Raw genomic sequence first — 23,175 nt, 5'->3', positions numbered from 1 at the left:
CCCGAGGAAACTTCCCTGACTACCCCATCTAAAATAGCACTCCCTTTGCTCAGTCTGGTTCTCCTTTTCACTGCTTAGTTTTCTTTCTTAGCCTTTATCCCAAACTGATAAATATTGCATATGTACTTGTTTATGGTCTTTGGTCTGTAGGCCCCAGAATGTCAGCTCCTTGAGATTGTAATTTTCCAAATGATGGCCCATCCTTGACAACTGGATTAGAAAAAGGCCCTGTGGAAATAAGTGTGTAAGGGGGGAGAAAAGTTGAAGATGGAAAGATCTGGATTGAGAAAGGCAACGTGGTATAAGATGATAAACTTAGAATACAGAGTCAGACAGCTTCAGTTTGAATCACAGCTTTGCTATCCATTAGCTACCATAAGCAAATTTTGTTTTCCTCATTTGTCACAGACATAATTACCTCAGTCTCAATGTGCTATGGTGAGGATTAAATGACATAGTGTGCATTAATAAATGGCTCTTTATTGTTGACTTAATTCGTTTTCCCTTGAGCTGGTCCTGAAAACATAGGTAAGTGAATAGTAAGCACTCAATAAATATGTGATGGGTGGTGGAATGCCAGGTCATAGTTAATAATTAGAGAGGCCATGTTGTGTTATGGAAAAAGCAATGAAAAAAGAATAAGAAGACCAGCAACTAGATCCAATTCCGCCATATAACTAGTTGCATGCCATTGGACAAGTTGTTTTGCCTCTTGAGTTCACATTTTCTCCTGGGTAAAACAAGGAGGTTGGACAGGATGATGTATAAGTTGCCTTTTATCTCTGAAATCTATGAAATCGAAAACATCTCACAGTTGATCTGGTTTCCCTTGGATTTCCAGTAGCAAACCATCCCACCCTGATTGTTGTCAGGAAGTTGGAATGATCTGTTATGTTTTTTATTTGCTTCCTGGATTCCAGTCCAAATAAAAATTCTTCGTACTACTCACATCAGAGAATAACAGTTGGTGGGTTGGCCAAAGGATACTGATATTTACAATGGGCAATTAATTCACTCTTTTATCTGGGTTTCCGAGGGTCGTTCTGGATTGGTGAGCCTCTTGATAAAGTTGAAGAAATTCCATCACCTCTTGTACTTGCCCTCGATGAATGGGAAAGGAATGAGATGTATTGAGGTTGTCTTGGAGACTTCTGTTCCAGGTCCACCTTGGAGAGTTTGTGGTTTTGTTCCTGTACCATGGGAAGGGTCATTGTTTCTTCTGACATGCTGATTTATTGGAAGAGGCTGCTGCCAAGGACTTTGCTGGCCTAGAAAATAATATTGGTGACCTGATGTGAAAGTTCTGTGTTGTTGACCATCATTTCCTTAGCCATCATTTCAAAGCAACTGATATTTTATCTTTGTCTCGTATTCAGGAAACTACGTAGCCATAATGACTTCTAAGAATTCAACAATCATCACTGTTTTATGGATTTGTGTCCTATGGCTGGTGGACTAGCAAACACACCTCACTCATAAAATATGGATTATCTGAAAACTCATTCTGTCTCACCTTTTACTCGACATTAAAAAAATGAACAATGTACAATGATTTTTGGTTTTCAAACCATTTTCACATATGTTATTTGTTCCTCATGAAAGTTGAATAGAACTGGTATTATCACAACCCCACTTTTCATATGTGGAAGCAGAGTCTTAGAATGCCTTTAAGACTTGCCTAAAGATAGATTAAAGTGTGAACTTTCTGACTTGAATCATTGGCTCAGAGTTGAAGGGGAGTGAAAGAGACTGGAAAAGAACCTGGACCGAAGTTCCTAGGTAGAGGAAAACAGGAGACAGTGCTGCTTACAGTATCCTCCCAACTGTCTCACCCTACAGGGGCCACTGAAAATCTCTAGGAAAAGAGAAACAACAGCAGTAACTAGCAACCTCTTTTCATGAGTACCAATAAAGTAAGACCTGAGCTGCTTCCTGGCCCCGTGGAAATTCAGCAGGACTATGGAAGTGAGAATGAGGGAGAGGAGGTAAGGACTCTAAGGACACCTGTTAAGGAATCAGCTGGACCTCAGTTGAAAACCCAGCTGTGCCACCTGACAGCTGTGTGATTTTAGGCAAATGATTTCCTCTTTCTGTGCCTCCCTTTCTTGAGGGATAAATGAGAGTATCTCCCTCATAAACTTGTTGTAAGAATCAAATATAGTAGTGTTCATAAAGCACAGGCAGGGCAGAGTCTCTGGAACAAAGCTAGCTGCAACTATGGGTGATTGTGAACAAATCATTTCATCCCATTGGGCCTCAATTTCTTTATGTATAAAATAAGGTGGTTGGACTAGATGAATTCCAATTTTTTTGCTTCAAGCTCTATACGTGATGTATGGCTGTATTCCTTGGAATAGAGTGAGGTGGGATTGTTAAAGATTTATAGAGTGACATGTCACTGGTATATGTTAAAGTGGGTAGAGAACCTTGTGAATGAGTAGAAGGTGGCTGCGGTTATTGCATCTCATTGATGATAAGGATAATATTTTTAAAAGCTATCTTTTATTGAGCACCTGCTAAAATATGTTATCTCATTCATTCCCCATGAAAACCCTATGAAGCAGGTAATATTAGCTCATTTTACATATTTGGGGCGATATGAGCTCAAATAGGTTAACTGTCTTGTGTAAAGCCACCCATATCGTCCATGGTGGATCAAATTGTGTTCCCTCTGAGTCTGGCTCTCATGCCCTTTGCAGTGTCCTGTCCTGGCGCTATTCATTAAAACAGCTATTTAATCTCTATATGACCTTTGTTTTCTTTATTCCATGTCGACTTCTCCTTCTCTGTTCATCTTTCGATCTAGTAACAATATAATGTATATTTAAAATGTACCCTCTGCTGCATTGTGCACTTTTCTAAGTATGTGATCTATTGTTATCTACTTAAATCTATGTCTTTATTGCATAATTCAGCATTTTAATATTCGCTTTGAAACGTGTTTTGAGTCACTTCCCTGCAAAGGTACTGTATTAAATTACATTCATTATTCTTGCTAAATGTAGACAAGTCATGGTTCAGGTGAGCTAGAAAGTAACTCCCATTATCCCCAGCACATTCCATCACATTCGTTATTCTCTGTGACATTTATCAACACAGCACTTAGACATTTTAAAGAAAGAAAAAGATCACTTTAAATTCCAAAGCATTTAACTAACACTGAGCCAAATTCTGCAGGTGAAAAAGTCACTTCCTTGCTACAAGTTACACACATTGCCTTAACTCTTTTGGGGGCACAATGAGAAGATGGAAAAGCAACATACCAAGAATCAGGGTGTATGAACAATTAAACCTGTCTGCTGTGACTCAACGTTGCATCAAGCTTACAACGATGCTTATGTTCTTCTTAATAAGGTATTACTCCCTGTGTACCAAGGTGCGGAGGTTGTGTTGACATTCTCCTAGGTCCCTTTTGCCACCTCCATGTGTTATTTTTTCATCCTTGTGCAAAGACTCTTTTAAGGGACATGCCATCTGGCCATACTGCCTTCCAACAATCCCCTTGGCTGGCATTTACCAAACTTGCTTCCTTTATTCATGTAGAAATCATAGCCTTACTACCTACTCCAACTTTAGTCATTTTGAGTGTGGGGGGCGGGGGGGAGTCAACATTGTCTTAGGGTGGGGTCCCCAGAATCAGATCCTGAGATGAGGATTCAGATGCAAATGATTCATGAAGGCAGTACTTCCAGAACAATCTGATAAAGAAATGAGGGAAACAGGGCAGGAAGGAGATCTCAGATGAAGTCCTGTGGAAGGAAGGGTATCCTTATCCTGCAGGAGTTCCCTGGAGTATAGATGCCACCTCAGAGCCCAGAAAGCTGTCTGTCCCTGCTCCTGCCCCCTCCAGCCATTGGTCAAGGGCCACTGGATATAAGGAACGAGGCTATAAATTCCCAGGGACAGTGCACACATGAGGGCAAAGCCGCTCCAGTGGCCTGAGAGCTATCCTCCAGAAAGAAGATAAAGCCCAGTGAAGTGGAGCAGGGCTTAAAGAAATGGTAAAAGGACATTTAAGGCAATAAGAGTGAAGTACCAAGAGTATCCACTAGAGGCAGCCATCATGGATCAACTGTCCAAAGCCTAACATCATAATTCCTTAACACTTGCATTGTTTTTTTAGGATGGCCACAACAAAGTACCACAAACTGGGTGGCTTTAACAACAGAAATGTATGTCTCACAGTTCTGGAGGCCAGGAGTTCAAAATCAAGGTGTTGGCACATTGGTTCCTTTTGAGGGCTGCGAGGGAAGAATCTGTTCCAGGGTTCTCTCCTTGGCTTGCGGATGGCTGTCTTCTCCCTGTGTCTCCCCACATTGTCTTCCCTCTATGCACATCTCTGTGTCCAAATTGCCCCTCTTTGTAAGGACACCAGTCATATTGGAGTAGGGGCCCACTCTACTCCAACATAACCTCATCTTAACTAGTTACATCTGCAATGACCCTCTTTCCAAATAAGATGACATTCTCAAGTATTATGAGGTTAGGAGTTCAACATATGAATTTTGAGGGTACACAATTTAACCTATAACAGTAGTCTCCCATTTCAAAAATGTTATTAAACCTCAATTCAGCAACCCACTTCCATACCAACATTCAGCTTCTTACCTCCTGGTACTGCTGTCTGGAATCTTTAATTCTTTGCTTCGTACCACCATCATATCTGTTTGTTATCTTTCTCATAATCTTCAGTCCTTGATAAACACAAGACAACATAGGATAGTTATAGAATTTAAAGGTTATGAGAAAATGCTTTGCAAATTATAAACTCCTACATGAGTTTTAATTTCCATTTATTAGCATTCCCTCAAGAAATATATATTAAGCTCCTATCTTGTATTTAGCACATATTGCCCTAAACAGTCACACATATTTAGCACATATAGAGAAAACTCTAAGTGAAGGATGCATTAAAGGAGGGAGACAGTAATTGTGAGGCCATTGTGGTGTGGCAAATTCACCAAAAAGATGGGAGTTTGGAGCAAGTCACCACAGAGGGGATACCAGGAAAGAAATGTGAGACAACCCCCAAGGACAGTTGCATAGACTTGGTGACTCATTAGATATCGTTAGGGACATGATGAGGAGAAAAGGCAGATCTTGATACTCTTTTCTTCTGTATCAAATACTAAGGTGCATCTACTTCTCACATTTATTTAATTGTATTTCTACACTGTTACTGGTTCCCTATAAACTGCCGAATAAAAGGCAAACTCTTCAGCGAACTCCCTTGCCGATCTTGCCGCTGCCCGCTCTCCAGCCTTATGTCTCTCCATTTCCCCTCACAACCTTGTTCGCACCTTGCCAAACTACGTGGAGCTGAGCTTCTTACGTTTGTACCAGTGCACCTGTTCTCCTCTCTTCTTGCAAAGTCCTTCACCAATGGACACGTGGCGTGTGCCCAAACCAAGACTGAAAGAGGGGAGCCTGTTTGGATTCTCTCAAGGAGACTCAGCCTCCCTCGCTTTTGTGCTGCCTTTGCACCCTGTACATCCTCCTATCATCATTCTTCTCACAATGGATAGCAACTATTTCTCACTAAATCATAAACTCCTTGAAGACAATCAGGGGTTGGATTCATCTTTGTATCAGCAGTTCTCAGTCTATGTCTTGTCCTTGAACATAGTCAAGAAATATTTGTTAAGTGAGTAAATGAATGTAGACACAGACTAAATCAGATGCCGGGGAGTGCATTTCCCCCATCCAAGGGATTTTACTGACAAGGAGAACTTGGTGTAGGAATACTGCGGAGGCTAGGTTCCTGACTTGTTTTTAGAATCTGAGAAAAATACATATTTCTCAGATGTGCCCTCCTCTAGTGCTCTCAATTCTATCATGCTGATGTGTTTGACCTTGATTTAATTACCAGATACTTCCACACATTAGCTCAGCTTCCAGAATACCTTTGTGGGAAGCTCACGATGTTCTCTGGCAGCCACTGTGAATGCCCAAGGGCATCTCCATTGTGTGTTCACACCAGCTCTGATTGTAGAGGCTCCTGATGTAGGAGAGACTGGTTGTTAATAAGAAAAGTTCCCTCCCAGCTAATGAGCGGCTTCTCACATGGCTGAAGCTGCTGATCTTCAACAATTGCCCTATAAATTAGCTATTTTTTCTACCCAATTAGGATATTCCTATTCAAATTATGATAGGAACACATTGACTCACCTCCAATTTTCCACTTTTCAGGACTCAAACACTAATATCTGGATGCTTATAATCAAGAAGGCAGAGTGTAGCAAAAAAATATACATATATTAATTTTACAGACAGAAATCTGAGAATTTAAAACTTGCCAATGCTAATTAATAACTTTTTGACCTTGGGCAAGTTATTGAAAATCTCAGTCACCTCATCTGTGAATTAGGGGTAATAATAACCGACCTTACAGTATTTGGTAATGATTAAAAATTATGCAACTCACATTATAGGACATAGCTCCGTTTTTGCCAACAAGAGTATTATTGACATTTCGGGTAGGAAAAATCTCTTTCCGTGTAAGTGTGTTGCATACACTGTAAGATTGTAAACATCTCTGGAAGCTGACCTCTAAGTGACAGTAGCACCCGCGGTCACCAGCTGAAAATGCACCCCCTCACCGCCACACACACATTGCAAAAAGCTCCATCATAATAAGAGATAAAACTTATCAAGTGCCCCAACATGCTAGGAAGTGTTCTGAGAACTTTATTTGATTCCTCTCTTTAATTCTCATAAAATCTTTATGACGCACTGGAAGAGTAAATAAATTGCTAGGCTATATAATCAGACAGTTGAGGATCTGGGTTGGTAGGGTTGTGAGTTTAGCGTCTGAGCCATCCTGACTGGAAGCACAATAGGCACTCAACAAACATTCTCTACCTTTCTTCTTCCCAATTTGGTTTCATTTCCAGTGCTTTTGGCTAACTCCTCAGAGAGCTACAATTAGATTTTGTCCTTATCTCTCTCAGGGACCCCAGGTGCACAGTTTTCATCAGCCCAAGTCCAGTCTTGACAAGATTTAGGACACCTATTTTTCTAGTGACAGATATCTTATAGCCAAATTTGTCCTGCTGTAACATGGCATGGCTCACTGAGGGTTTTCACTGGAGATAAATGAATAAAATATCAGCCCACATGCTTTTCTCTCACTTGATTCTTCTTCCCGTTCCTTCTCCCCCGTGCCCTCCTATGCTGTGGGTAGCACCTCTCACTTAGCTGATTTTTTTTATTGCTGCATTTGGCTGCAGAAGTAAGAGTTCTGTACCCAATTCCAATGTCGAGGGTTGTAGGGGGTGGGGGGAATTTCCCCACACATTTAAGCAATTCTCCCACCACCTGGGTATCCTATAATTCAACTTAATGCTGACACTATCTCCCTAGATATAGCATCAGATTCCCCAAGTTAAGGGTTCAGTCATTGCCCCTCCCCTACTTCAGACACTAATAGCAAGTCCAGATTGTCATCTGTGTTTCTGACCAACTGGCTAGAAATCAGAGGTCCCCATGACCCCCTCCTTGGGTTCAATTAATTTGCTAGAATGGCTCACAGAACTTAGAGAAATGTTTTACTTATTAGATCACCAGTTTATTATAAAAGGATGTAACTCAGGAACAGCCAGATGGAAGAGATGTACAGGGCAAGGTATGGAGCAAGGGCAAGGAGCTTCCACGCTCTTTCCAAGTACTCCACTCTTCCCAAACCTCCAAGTGTTCACCAACCCAGCAGCTCTCCAAACCCCATCTTTCTGGGGTTTTATGAAGGCTTTATTACACACACATGATTGATTAAATCAGTGGCCATTGGTGATGGATTCAACCTCCAGTCCCTCTCCCCTCCTTGGAACTGATAATTTCAACTAAAATAAGATGGTTGGTTCTCCTAGCAACAAGTCCCCATCATTAGGTTACCTAAGAGCATTCCAAAAGTCATCTCATTAACATAACAAAAAACATTATCACTTAAGAAATTCCAAGGTTTTTAGAAGTTCTGTGCCAGAAACTGGGTTGAAGCCCAAATATATAGTTCTTATTATAAATCACAATATCACAGTTGGCTTTCAAAATAAAATCAGAGTCATGTATCCTTGTAAATAACAGTCAGGAGCCTCCAGCTCAGGAGCTTACTCGCTCACCTGATATAATGCAGAAATAGCCCAATCAGCTCTAACAGTGTGGGACCAACATGCCTGCCAGTTGTAGAGAATTGGTGCTGCAATGGGGTTCCAGGCTGTGGGAGTGAGGGATGGGCAATCTCACTGAGGTCAGGGGCTGGGGCAGGAAGAACCCTGCATTTAAGAAAAGAAAGGACTTTCTCTGCCATCAGCTCACCTCATGAATTCAGACTCCTTCCTACAACGAGAAAACATTCAAATAAATGCTCCTTTAGCTGTTTGACTTTAAGATTCTGGTAAATTCCAAAAAGTAGCCTACAAGTCAGTAAAGAGGCTGCAAAGAGCAAAGCAGGAAGCAGAGATAGACAAAGTGCAGGTGAGCTCAGCTCAAGGGAGCGTGCACTGAGCCTCTGCCTGCATCCAGTGGGTGCTGGGGATACAAGAGTGAGTGACATCATCCACCCCAGAGGGGCTCATAGCCAACTTATTAGTTATTGGTTTAAATTAACAAGAAGGAAAAGATGGTAGATTATTCAATTTTTGCCTAATTCTGTAGAGTTCAGGAAGACTTGACCTAAGAAGACAGGGTTGGAATCAATGAGACACTGGCATGGGAATCAGGGTGCCTTAGGAGTGCCCCCAACATTCCAGTACACCCCATTATGGTGCTGTCTCAGAGATGACACTATCATATGGCAGATCTGCATGGGGTCTTGAGAATCTTCCAGATCTGGTTTACATCCTAGTAGTTCCACTTTTCAGTGTTGTGACCTTGGATGTCTGTTTGCTCTCTCCAAGCCTTACCTCCTCTCTCTGTAAAGCAGAGATGATATGATCTAATTCCCAGGGCATGGTGAGTATTAAATGAAGTCATATGTGTATGTGTGTGTATGTATACAGTATATATAATCAATGTATATACACACACATACACACACATATATATATAAAGTGCTTTTCATATAGTACAATTTGCATATAATTACTACTATCTAAAGGACTCTCAGAAACCATCTCATCTAACTCCTCAGAATACAGGTGCAGGAACTGAGGTGTAGAGGTGCAGTCACTTGCCCAATGTCATACTTGCCCACGGTTCATTCAACTGAAATCTGGTTTCCAAAAGTTTCACACCCAAGCTGAAGTCAAACCATGGACCAACTAGTTGCATCGGACTGTGCTATTTCTGTTCACAGTTAACCTCTGAGGATAAATATTGTCATCTCCACTTTACAATTAAAGAAACTGAGTCTTAGAGAAGTTGTAAGAGATCTGCCTTCCCAAGGTCACACAAATAGGAAATGATGGTGACAGAACAGAACCTTCTCAACCAGCCTCTGAGCCTATGCCCCGCTCAGTTATACTGTGGACACAAACGATCCATAATTTATAAAAGTTTGATTGTTTGATTTCCAGAACGGTGCATCCTCAATTTGAAAGAATATACAGATTGATTTCATTTGTGCCAGTAGGTTTTTCAAAAGCATTCAAGGAAGGGAGTCTCTGGCTTGTCCTGGACCCATATTTCTGTTAATTTCTCTTGTGGAAATTTTAGGGTCATGAGAACTAAATTGTGTCCCTGGAGTATTAAAAAGCCCAGAAAAAAAATCAGAAAAAAAGGGAGTTTTCCTTATCTACTTAGCTTACACAGAGATATCTTTGTTCCAGATAAGCCCCTTAGAAAAGTGAATGATCATTGGGATTGCATTTATCTGTGAGAAGGCAGATAATTTTCTGAAGGAGGAAACTGGGTCCTCAAGAATTCTGCAGGGACCAAAAAGCAGAAGAGAGCAATAGAGCCAACTTCAATCTCTGTGAAGAAAGAGACAAGAAGTCTTTAATATCTTGCCAAATGAGGTAGTGCTGGGAAAGTTTTAAAATCCATGTAGGGGAGACTTGTACCTGTCAGCTGTTGCTTACTGGACCCAGAAATCAATGAAAGTTAGAATGAATGGGCTCTAAGGCTATCCTTTCCTAGAACTGACATCCAGACACATCTTGCCTTTCCTGGCAATAATGATAGGATGGCTCACTCTCAGTAAGGCATGCATTTAAAAGAATCCTTTGCCAGGAATGGGAATGGATTTATACATTTATTCCATAATGCCATGCATTGTTAGGCCTGATGCATGTTTCAGGCACCATGCATAGCTCCCCCCTCTGACTGGCCATCCTCATAACCATTTGTACCTTTGCATATATTTACAAAATGATGACCAAAGGCTACAAAGATGAGCAAAGTTGTGTGGCTTTAGGCAAGATGGTTCTCCAATGTGGCTTCATTTTCCTCGTTTGCAATGTCATGTAGCCCAACATGACCTCAGACTTCTCCCAGCTCTGACATTTAAGGATTTAAAAAATGGTCCCTCAGGCAGAATAAAAGCCATGTTCGTAGCCCATTAGGTGCCGTGGTCTGGTCAGTGACACATCCACAGTTTCCATCTATTAATCCATTAATCAGTTCCTCGCTCTCACACTCCAGTGGCAGACATGTACGGAGCATCTCCTCTGTGTACGTGTCAGGCATCAGGGAACACCCAGGCTACTTAGCAAGACAGACTGTTGACAGACATTGGCCATCTAATGGCTCTGTCCTATAGCAATGAAAATGGCTGGGGCCAAAAAGGATAGAGACCTCCTTCCATCGGGATAAAATACATAGAAGCTTTTCAATGGAGAGAGAAATAAGCCCAGAAAAGAATGGACCTCACATAGAACCAGGAATGAGGCAAATCTCAGTTCTGTCTATTACTTACTGAGTGAATATGAGCATGTTTTTCATCTCACTAAGCCTGTTTTCCCATCTACTCTATAAGAACTACTTAAAAATAATTCTTAACCCTACCAAAAATACTCCTCCTACTACTACTTAATACTACTTAACACCACTTAAAAATAACAATACTTCCAAAAGTGTTTAGTAGGACTCAATGAGGTAATCAATGAGAAAATACTTGTTAGGCTGTAAGAAAGTCTGAAAATCCTTTTTGTTTATATCCACTCCCTTCTTTCACCGATCCTTTGCACAGAATGCAATACCGACTGAGTATACTTAGAAACCTTAAGTTGACTTTCTTTCTTCATAATTCTAATGCTCATCTCCAGTCCAAAATCGTGAAATCACTGGATCCATTCTCTCTCCTTAGAGATTTCAAAATCTCTCTACCATTTTAGACCTTCCTTTTACAACCTACCAGAGTCTAAGAGAGGATTAGCTTACATTTATGACCACTAATGCACCCTGCCCATTTAGAGGGTTGATGATGAAGAGCAAATTCCTAGCAATTGATTTCCCTCCTAACTTTAAGTTCACAGTGCTCTATCTTCCCCACCCTTCTGTGTTATCTTAAAAAGAAAATACTTCCTTATGCCCATTTAATAACTGTAACAGACAGAGACGATAGAGCTGAAATTGGCACAGTGGGTTCTCAAGAATTCAGAGCCAGAAGTTAGAATTGGGGAACCAGATTTAAGATTCAGTTCCAGCCACTAATAAGCTGTGCGAACTTGGCTAAGCCACTTAGTATCCCAGAGCCTCAGTTTCTTCAGTCTGTTTCCTAAGATTGCTATGAGGATCAGAAAAAAAGAGATGACAGATGTAAAAATATTTTTAAAGTTTTAAAGTCCTCTATAAACATTAGCTGTGTAGATAATTAAAATTAACATTGATAATAGAAAGTGTTAATACTTACTGTGCTGTATCTAGCAAAAGCACAAAAATGAATTTTCTTTATTTGTTCTTCATGGCAAACTTAAGGAATAATATGAGAGCATGTAACCATGTTTGCTGATGGCCCTTGCAACAAAACTCATGAAAGTCTGAACAGCCTGGCTACCTCCTGCAGTCTGAGGACAACAAGCCCTCAGTTTCTTCATTTTTCCCTGGGGGGTCACCTACTGTCCGAAGAAGGTATTGATTCTTTAACTTCCTGACACTTCCATGGGAGCCAAGGAAGCATTTCTCTTGCTTATTTATTGGTTCAAAGATAAACTTCAACAGAAAGCAAGTAAAGGTGGGTCTGAGTTATCATCATCTTCCCCAGTTTTGGGAAGTATACTAGCCCTGTATTCTGACCTCAGACAGCTACCCCCTCACTCTTCTGTGCCTCCTTTGTTCATCTTATATAAATTTCTATCATGGCACCCACAAGATGTTACTGCATTTGTTAGTTATTTGTCAGTACTTTGCCATTAGACTCAAAGCCCCTTGAGAGTAGAGACCTGTAATGCAAATCTTTGACACATAGTAAATAATTAATATGACTAGTGTGAATGTATGAATGAATGAGTCAGTGAGTGAGTAGGTGGGTCATTGGATAGATGGGCAACCGTGTCCTGGCTGTTTAGAACACAGGGCAAAAAAGTGCACGCCGTCTTTCAAAGTAAGTTTGACTTTGGTGTCAGAGCAGATGGTTGAAATGGCTTAACTTTTATTCATACATTGATCCCTAAATCTTGCCACCACTGCCACCACCGTAGACTGCCTCTTGCTTTATTTTTTATCTTCTCTTCAACATCTCTTCAAGTACCCAGGTTCAACCCCTGGTCTGGCACTGATCACTGAGGTCCATCAGTTGACCTCACAAAGGCAGTTTCTCTTGCATCTGGCCATTGTGGTCACCAATGACCATCCTTTTCACCTCATAACACAAAGACCAGGGAAGCTGGGACTCTCTAGAGACACTAATGCCAATCAGATATTTCCATAGGGAGTCTCTTCACTTTTGTCCCATCTGCCTTAGACTGCAGAGAAATCCCAGCTCAGCTACTTAAAACTGAAGGCATTCTAGTGCACAGGTCAGCAAATTATGGCCCACAGGCCAAATCTGGCCTGCTGCTTGTATTTATAAATAAGATTTTATTGGAACATAGCCCTGCTCATTTGTTTACATGTTGTCCGTGGCTGCTTTTGCACTACAGTTGCAAAGTTGAGTAGTTATGACAGAGACCAAATGACCACAAAGGCTAATATATTTACCATCTGGCCCTTTGCAGAAAATGTTAACTAAATCCTTTGTAAATTAACTCAGATGTATAAGTTACTCAAGCCACTCTCTGGTAGACTGCTTGGCTCTGGATTTGGTGGAGAGAGGGCCACCATGCTTTTATTCACAACCACTCCAAATTATGACACCACCAACAGAAAATGACTTCGTTGGCATAGCCTAGTTGTCTGGTGGCACTCAGATAATGCTAAATTCTAAAAGGAAGGAAGGAAGAGGGGATAAAGGGAGGAAGGAAATGGGGAAAGAATGCAGCAACAGGCATTCCTGAAACTAAAAGATCAACCCAGGGCTCATGGGAACAGACCTTTAGAGTGACAAGAATATGGATGAATGTGGGTTCTCTACCTAATTTGATACTTATTACCTGAGTGACTGTGCACACTTGTCTGAGACTCAGTTTCCTCCTCTGTAAAATGATTAGATTATTTACGTATACACAGTATTTGAGATAAATGTATGTGAGGTGAAGAGGAGAGAATGTGTGTGCCTTGGGACCTAGGCAGAGGTCTTCCTAACGTGTCTTTCCCGGGGCACCCTAACTCTTCCATGCCCCACACTCCCAAGGAATTTTCCCCATGGGCGCTTCCTATTTTATGACATTTTGATGTCAAAATGACACCAGTCCCTGCAAATTAGGTGCCAGTATGCATTGTCACCAGCCCTGAAAGCGTATGGATTAAAAGTGGCAGAGAGTAAATCTCTGACATGGCAGGCACAAATCACAGCTGGAGCACATCACAAGCTGGAAACCTAATTGAACCGAATGCCGTTCACACAAAGAGATATCTGGGAATCCTGCCAGCATCTTCCCAGAATAGTAATTTTTCATTTAAACTCACCATATTTTTCCTCCTCAAAGCAGACTTCCTTCTCTATCATCATCTTAACTGCCTAACTCTTCCTCTCCTCCCATCCCTGGGGCAGAAGCAACTGGATTCTTCCTGGACCTTCGGAGAGATATTACATGTAGATACCTACAAATCAATGTGGTGAGCATTGTACTTCTGCTTCATGCCTAGAAGAGTCATGGGGGTAGGAACACAGAGAGTTTTACCTAAATTGCCAGGGTGTCATCAGCCCTAGGCCTAAGGAAGAATGAAGAAGGTTTTTATTCAACGTGGCCCTAATGGTTCTGAGACAGCCTGGTTGTTCCAGACCCAGTGATGGAATAATCCCTGTGGGAGAGTAAACGAGGTTTAATCCTGTTGCCATGGATCAATATGGAGCTGGTATAATGGCACTTCATGACTTTCAACATTTTATGCCTGGAACATTGTCTACAGGTATTAGAAAGTGTCTGTGTTGGAAGTTCACCTGAAATTTAAAAGCTTAAAATACCATTTGAGTTAAGAAGAAAATATAATTGGAACCTTGGGCAAGGATAAATTTAACCCACACTTGGCTGTTAAAACAACATATACTGTGATGCGCAATCCTAGAAATTTACCAACAACCTTACAGATGTAATTCTCGTATTAATTCAATTCATTCAGCAAACATATTTTAAGTGCTTATTATAACTATATAAAAATAATATTTGTATAACGCTTTAAATTTTATAGAGTATTTTACCTCATTGACTCAGAAAAATTCTCTGACAGATGGATTACTGCAATTCTTATTTTACAGGTTAAGGAACCAATTCTTCAAGAGCAAGGTCATTTGTTCAAGGTCACGTGGCTTGAAAGTGATGAAGCTATGAAAGGAATTTATGCTTTTTGACTCCTATCCCTGAATTCATGCCTATCTTCTCCCCCCACCTTAGTTAAACTCACTGGAATTGTGACTTAGTTCTAGATCCCCCAGGCAATTCTTTCCCACATTCTGGGGTTTATTTTTTTCTTAAGTCTAATATATTTCCACAAAAATATTTATCAGTTTAGACTTTCAGGAGCCTAGTCCCAAAGGTTGCCTCCAGAGATCAACTCTTTAGATCAAGCATCATCAAATATTTTCTATAAAAGGCCAAATAGTAAATATTTTAGGCTTTCAGCCATATGGTCTCTGTCACAACTACTCAACTCTGCCATTGTGTTGGGAAAGCAGCTATAGACAATATGTAAACAAATATATGGCTGTGTTCCAATAAAACTTTGCTTACAAACACTGGCAATGGACCAGATTTAGTCTGAGGGCCATAGTTTGCTGACCCCTGCTTTAGATCCATATTGCTTTCTGGTAACCTCTCAATTAGTAAAAATTCTCAAAGTTAAAATTTTTATTAACTATTGAGTGTCCTAGTCATTTATGGAAAATGCTGATGTTTTCTACCCTTCATGTCAAAGAAAGCATGTGTCAATTAGAGGAGAAGAAAAGCTACATAATAAGGGTCCAAAAGATGACAAGATAATTGACTACCAACACACAAGCAGAACAGTAGCCCAGCTCATCCAAGGCACAGCGTAGAAAAAGGACCTCATAAGTGCTTTTCTGTGATGAGTAAGTCTAGATGTAAGGGAGTAAAGCAAGGAAAGAAATTATCATTTTAAAGTGCTTATTATAAGCTAGCCACTATGTAAGACATTTTATATATTTCATAATTCTTAAAACCATTAGTCTGTACCTTTTATAGATGGAGAAACAGGGCTTTGGGTTACTCAGCATCTTGTCTACGTTCAAACAACTCGCAAGAGGTAAAATTAGAATTCAAACTCACTCTTGTCTCATTCTGAACTGCCTATTCTTTTGAGTTGCCATGGAGCCCCTTTAGGAATGAGCTAACACCCCTCCCTGATAGAAATGCAAGGTCTTATGCATCCCCAGCCCTAAGCACAGAATAGACACCATGGACAAATTTATTATAAAGATATCATTGAATTGATGATCACTTTATTCAACTTCTGCTGGCAAAGAAAGACAGAGCCGAATATTTAAACTCTCCAGAATCATTTATTCTGAGGCTTTGTCTCTTTTGTTGTTGACCAGCTCAATTTACAAAGCTTTATGGTCATTTATGAGGGAAGAATACATCACTAACCCATGTGATTAATGAGTCAGCAAAACCAACGTCATGAAACTGTGAGTCAGCTGTGGGCTAAATCAGAAGCCAAAGCAGGTATCAGAACGACCAAAACATTTCCCGAGCTAATAAACAATAATGATGCATGGTTTTATGTCTTTAGGTGAGGATGCGGGGAAGATGTTAGGCTTAGTAACGTGTGTCTATAGCATAGCACCTCTTTTGTTTTCTCTAACCTGGAAAACACAGAGCTCAAAGGGCATGAGATGGTAGACTCTATTCTGAAATAGATATTACTTCTGATGATTTTCTATAATTGTATTTTTTTATAGTGGTGTGGGAACCTTGATCTGAACAAGTCTTTTATCTAAAGATTGTCTATTAATACTACAACAAATAAAAGTCAGTAAAGCAAGCTCTCTGAAGTTTTCATCCAAGTCCAGGATGGAAACAAAATTTGCCTTTATTCTTATGTAGTTTAGGATATTTGGAAGATTCAATTATTTAATATCTTATGCTATCATTTCCTGAACTGCATTTTCTAGACGGTTGGCCTCCTGGGAGAAGGCAATGGGAGACCCATTGGGAGGAGTTGGAAAAGGAAACTTAGGATGTTTTCAGTGGCCAAATATTTTAGAAAGTTGTTTCAATTATTTATTATTGTACACCAAACCATTCCAATGATTAGTAGCTTCATACCACAAACTTAGTGCCTCATAGTTTCTAGGGGTGCAGAATCTGGTCTCTGCTCCACAGGACACCTCTGGCTCAGGGTCTCTCATGAGGTGACAGTGAAGCTGTCAATGTTGGCTACAATCATCTCAAGGCTTACCTGGGGCTGGAGAATTCATTTCCAAGCTCATTCTCACAGCTGTTGGCAGTCTTAGAAGGTCCACTTCCAAGTATACTCACATGGTTATTTGTGTGTCTCGCATCCGCATATGTGGGTTTCACCAGAAACTTCCTGGGTGTATCCATGACATGGCAGCCAGTGATCCTACAGGGAGAAAGAACCAAAGAGTACCCCAGACAAAAACCACAGTCTTTTTATAAACTAATCTCAAGAGTGACATCTCATCACTTCTGTCGCATTCTATTTGTTAAAAGGAAAACAAAATCCAGCTTACACTCAAAGGGAAAGGATTGCACAAGAGCAGGAATACTGGGAGGTGGGAATCATTGAGGACCACTTTAGGAACTGCCTAGCACAGAAATGCAGGGTTAAACAACACTAAAAGATTTCCTGAGTATAAAACCTCTCAGATCTTTTCCTATACAAACATGTTTTAGACATTTCCAAAAGGTCATTTGAGCAAATGTCAGGAAATTTTCTCTTAGAGAGCCAAATAGTGAATATTTCAGGCATATGGGTCTAAGGGTTTCTGTCCCAACTCTTCAATTCTGCTGCGTGAAAGCAGCCACAGGGCATACATACACAAATTGGTGTGGCTATATTGCAATAAAACGTTATTTACAAAAACACTATATTTTGCCAAACCCTGGATTAGAGGCTGTGGCTTCAGCTGATAGTATCTAACAATAACAACTTTTTGTCATGGAATTTCTATCCCAAAGAATAGAGTGAAGTGCTGACATATATGCATCTGTGATTTTGTCAACAAATGCAAAGATGTCAGCAAGAAAGTAATGCTTTAAACACACTTGTTGAAATATCATTGTTTTCCTTCCTTGTTTAGATTCATGGAGCATTTTAAGGTCTCAGGATTCTTGAAACTCCAGATTATTTATTTCATGAGGGAAGAATCTTCATCTGTCTTGTGCACCTACTACCATATTTCCCACACCTAATACAGAGTTGGAGCCCCAACAGACACTCAATATTTTTGAATGAATGAATGAATGAATGAATGAATTCCAAGATTCTGTCCTTGTATTTTTCTTCTCCTTTTTTGTTACCTTATGTCGTACCTCCCCAAATGTCCACATTCCAATAAGTGAAGTGTCTTGACCTGTAGCTAACCTCCTTCCCGTGGAATCTCCCTTCTTTCCTCCCCTCAGTCTGCACTCGAGCCTGCAGATCAGAATCATTATAATGGTGGCCCCAATGGATTCATCATGAGTCTGCTCACTTTGGGCCTTAGCTTCACGACCTGAAGACTTGAGGAGGACAGCCTAGCAGGAGGAAAGGAAGAGAATGGAGAGAGGTGAGACAAGGAGAAGACCAACTTATTTCACGACCCTACGAGGTATAATGACTAAGCTCAGCACTTCTGTACATCGTGTGTTACTCAATGTTTAGAACACAACTTTATTTTCTCTTTTTCCTCTTCTTCTCATCAAAGCACCCCAGTACATAGTAGTATACTGTAGTTGTAGGTCCTTCTGGTTGTGCCTTGTGGGACATTGCCTCAGCACGGCTTGAGGGGTGGTGCCATGTCTGCGCCCAGGATCTGAACCAGTGAAACTCTGGGCCACCAAATCAGAGTGCGGGAACTAACCACTCGGCCACGGGGCAGGCTCCTGAGAACACAACTTTAAAATGGACATTAATGACTCAAGGTTGCAAATGAGTAAAGAGTCTTAGAGAGGGTCTGTGACTTGACCAAGATGACACAGTTAGTTGGGGGCGGAGATGAAGGGGAAACTTGTTCTATACTAACCCTACAGTTCATTCCCTAACCCGGACATTCCAGCTTGTCTGAGACAGTCCCAGCGCCTAACCGTTGTCCAGGCACAATTTTCAGAATCATCTTTTGTACTCTCAAAAGTGTCCCATTTTAGAAAATACTTTATCTAGTCATCCAGCTATAACCTTCTATCTCCTTGGGGATAGCTCTGGCTCCTGCCATGGACGCAAATTCAGAGGCCATGGCTAGGATTTTACCCCAGAGCCAGGGGCATTCCAACAAGGAGACCACCAATTGCCCCAAATAATGTGTAGAGCTCTTGACAGGCCACTGGCTGTTACATTGTACATGTTGTAAGAGAGGGAACAAGTAGCATGAATATTGCCAAAAATGCACGTGCACAGGTGCATGTAGACAGAGACAGCACACACATATGCATTTATTTTTAAGCCACCTTCCCAAGTATTTTGCTTCCATGTGGCTTGTGGAAAGAATTTTGAATGCAGTCGTTTCTCCACTTGGATTTTCATACAAGAAAAATTTCTACCTTTCTCGCCTAGAGTCATGATTACCCCTTCTGTTGTGGGTCAATTCTGTTTGCTTGGAAGTTCACATAACAGATTCCTAATTTGGGCTTGGCTTAGGAAGAGCTCCCTTCCTTGGCTTTTAATGTGCACTTATCATTCAGTACATCAATCTTAGCATATCGTTGACAATTCTTTTATGATATTGTTCCCTTTCTATCTAACATGACAATTAGTTTATGATCTTCTCTTCTCTCCTCAGGAAGCTCAACATTCTTATGGTGCTTCACAGTTTGCTAAGAGTGTCACATACATCATTGTATTTGATCCTTATAATACCCTGTGAGGTTGTTCAGTTGATCCACATTTTTGAGATGAGAAAACTGAGATTTGGAAAACTTAAACAACTCATCCAAAGTCACAAAGTAAGTAAACGTATGCAAAGTTGAGACAATTCATCTCTCTATCCTGCTTAATGCCTTGCTGATAGTAGGTGGAAGTTATGTTTAATGACTGGGTGAATTCATGAAACAGTATATAGAATTTAGCCTTCTTAATTGACTGTGGTCTATGTTGTAACTAGGACAGGATTTTAAATCACGTCCCATGAGAAATGATGGAAGGATATGTTTAGATCAGGGGAGAAATGTCTTAGGGTAAAGAAGGCACTCAGCAAGAATTGAGAGATGCCATGTGGAAGAATGATTGGATTTGGGCCTGCGTCAATGAAGAGGGAACTGGAATTGTTGTATGAAGGTCATAAAGACTTCAGGTCATTGTAGGGAAACACACTCTAGCTAATAGAATTGTCTAGAATTTAGAAGAATCTCATGAGAAGTGAGGTTTCCATTCTAGGGGATATTTCAACAGAAGCTTGACACATCTTTGGCTAGAACATGGGATTCAAGCAATGCATATGGCTGTTGAAGTGACTGGTCATTATTTCAGTCTCCTTTGACTGTAAGAGTCTAAGACTTTCTCTTCAGATGCATTTTGATATCTGTATTTCATTTGATTGTCTCCCTAATGTGCCTAAAGGCTATTTGAATTGACATGTTGCTGAGCATTCTGCAATCCTGACACCGTGTCCATGAATGCTACATCTTTGTTCCGTCTCCCAGCAACCATTCTTGTTTTGATGTCAAAGCATCCAAGCCTTAGCCACACATATAGTAACAACAGGTGTGAACCATTTAAAGATGGCTGCATCACAGTATAAAAAAATTGACGTTGACGTCACTGGAACAGGCTGCTCAGAGACTACTCGTTGCAAGAGGGCTTGGCCCCTTCCTCAGGTCCTGAGTCAAGGGATCAGATACTCAGGAAATAGTTCCAAGATACTTTTCCAATCCCAGGCCCACGAGGAGAAGGAATTCCAGTTAACCAGTGTATCTTTGTTCAGGTTAACCTGAACACAAAAACAATCTCATTAACTGCTGAAGATAACTGGAAAATTAGCAGTGGGAGAAGATGGGGTTTATAGGTTTTTAGTTCTCACTGGGTAGGAGGTAAGATACATGTGACTCATGAAACAAAGCTGGGTAAACCTGGTAAGGAATTTAGAGATTGTAAAAACCACACCCTTAATTTTACATATGAGGAAACTGAGGCACAGATAGGATAATTTAATTAGTCCAAAGTAACACAGGTGGAACACCTTTGACTCCTGATTCCTGCATTCTCCAGTCTCCCAATCCTCTGTGCAAAAGTGGAAGGTACAAGTGGGTACCTAAGTCAGAACCCAAGAACTGCACTGCTTGTAGTGGTGGAGAGCTCCCCAAAACATAGAACTTGGGGGGATGCTGAAATTTCCCAATATCAGATGCAGGTGGGGCATTCCTCTACCTTACATCTAATTTCCTGTCTCTACAAAGACAGGGCTTGTCTGTGTTTCATTCAACTCATGTTCGCTGCATGCCCAGAGAAGCAGTAAGGCTCAGTGGTGAAATGCAGGGACTCTGAAGTCAGATCGCTGTGTCCACACCACTGGTTCCCTTGAAGGCTCCTCTAAACCTTGCTGAGCTGCAGGGTTCCCTCTGGGTGCTCACCATGTGCTGAGCCCTGTTCTAAACCCTTTGCACGTATTATCTCCTTAAAACCTTAAACCCAAGCTCTGAGATGGGACTGCAACTATTTCCGTTTCACACACATGGAAACAGAGACACACAAAAGTTAGGTAACGTGCTGAAGATCATACCATCTATCTCAGAGTGTGGATATTATATCAGATAATCAAGGTAAAGCCCGAAACACAGAATACATTTTTAGTAAATATTACTTTCTCTTACTGAGATTTCTTCTTCCTCTATCAGCAGCTCCATCAAGACCACAGCTCTACTATGGTATTACTTATCCTCTGTCAGGTGCCAGGGATATGGAAAGAAACCGCCCTCTTTTTACCCTCACAAGCTAGCAGGGGAGTAACATAACTGCATGCAATGAAAAATATAGTGTGATGTGTGCTTTCAAAACGTTTCTGTCTGTAGACTTCCTCAGAGTGGTCAAGACTCATGGCTTACTCATCCAGCCTTTTGCTACTGACCACCAAAAACAACAGTGACAACCACAACATCCTGTGGTCACCAGGATGTGTCGTTTCTCAAAGTCTCAATTCATAAGGACTGAACTTAAACTAGAGGTAATGATATTATCATTATTATCATTAGCATTTATTGGAAATACTGTAAGTTGGTGATATGGTAGGCCCTCTTTAATATGACCTCATTCTGTCCTTATTATTCTTTGAGGCAGCTGGTCTTGTCCTGATTATACAGATGAGAAAATTGAGGCTCAAAAAGTCCAAGTAGTCTAGCAGCAGAGCCAGAACTTGACCCAAAATTTGTTTCCAAATCCAGCACACTTGCTTCACAAATAAATATTAAATATTATCACTAATTTATGTAAAAAATAAAATATATGCTATTCAGAAATGAATTAATTATATGATGGAATATTATGTGCCTATTAAAAAGAAGGCAGTAAATTTATACTAATGTAGAAAACTACTCAGGTAGATGAATTAAGTGAAAGAAAATTGGCAAACAGCTATAGCAAATGATTATACTTGTCTAAAAAGAATATTGCATCCATATTTATACACATATACAGATTGTAATTTTCTTGAATGTTCTATTTGAAACTGTTACCTGTGGTTACTTTTAAGAAGTGCCACTTAAGTATTTGGTGTAGATGAGGAGAAATTTACTTTTCCCTGTATGTGTGTCTGTGTAGTTTGAATATTCTTAAAAATGAAAGCGTATTACTGTTTAAAAAAATAAAATTGTATTTAGAAGTTAAATTTTAAGTAAATAAATTGTATTCAATTAATAAACAATTAAATAAATATTCGACCTAGTCACTACGAAGACTAACGATATAGGAAAATGGGCCACAGGTCACTTAGAAGCCTGTGAAGGCATGAGGGAAAGGAGATAAGGGGTATCGAGCACTCACAGAAGCCAGGCAGCGTGGTCCTGCTTTCCTCACCCAGAGAGCTGGATATAATGAGATGCATTTTATAGATAAGGCCACTGAAGCCCTTAAAGGTTAAGGAATAAACCTGAGAGCACACAGCTGGAAACGTGAGTATGAGCTTTTACCCTAGTCTGTCTCATCCTCAAATGCATGCTTTTTCCACCACTAATAGTTCCAGAAATACTTTGAAAACCATTTTTTTCCGCTCTTGGAGAAGTCATAGGAAGAAACTGTTTGGGAGGCTCTTCAGGGGCAGAGAATAGATGAAATATGGATATACATGAAAGGTATCTTTATTAACAACAATAAAAAGCTTAATTTGTTTTAGGAGGCATTTTAGGAGGCAGTGAGGTGCTTGAAAGTCATCAGAATTATTCATTTTAGGGAAAGATTCATTCCCCTGTTTTTCTGGGCAGGGAGCCTGTATGAATAAGATCATAAATGTCATGGCTACTCTGAGGTCATCATGAAAAAATAATAGACCTTGGTGATAAAAGAACTAGTTAGTCATCAGTTCCATCCCTTTTGCCA

The sequence above is a fragment of the Equus caballus genome, chromosome 9, assembly GCF_041296265.1.
Source record: "Equus caballus isolate H_3958 breed thoroughbred chromosome 9, TB-T2T, whole genome shotgun sequence".
NCBI classification, from domain to species: Eukaryota; Metazoa; Chordata; class Mammalia; order Perissodactyla; family Equidae; genus Equus; species Equus caballus.
Note: the sequence above shows the minus strand (reverse complement) of the source record.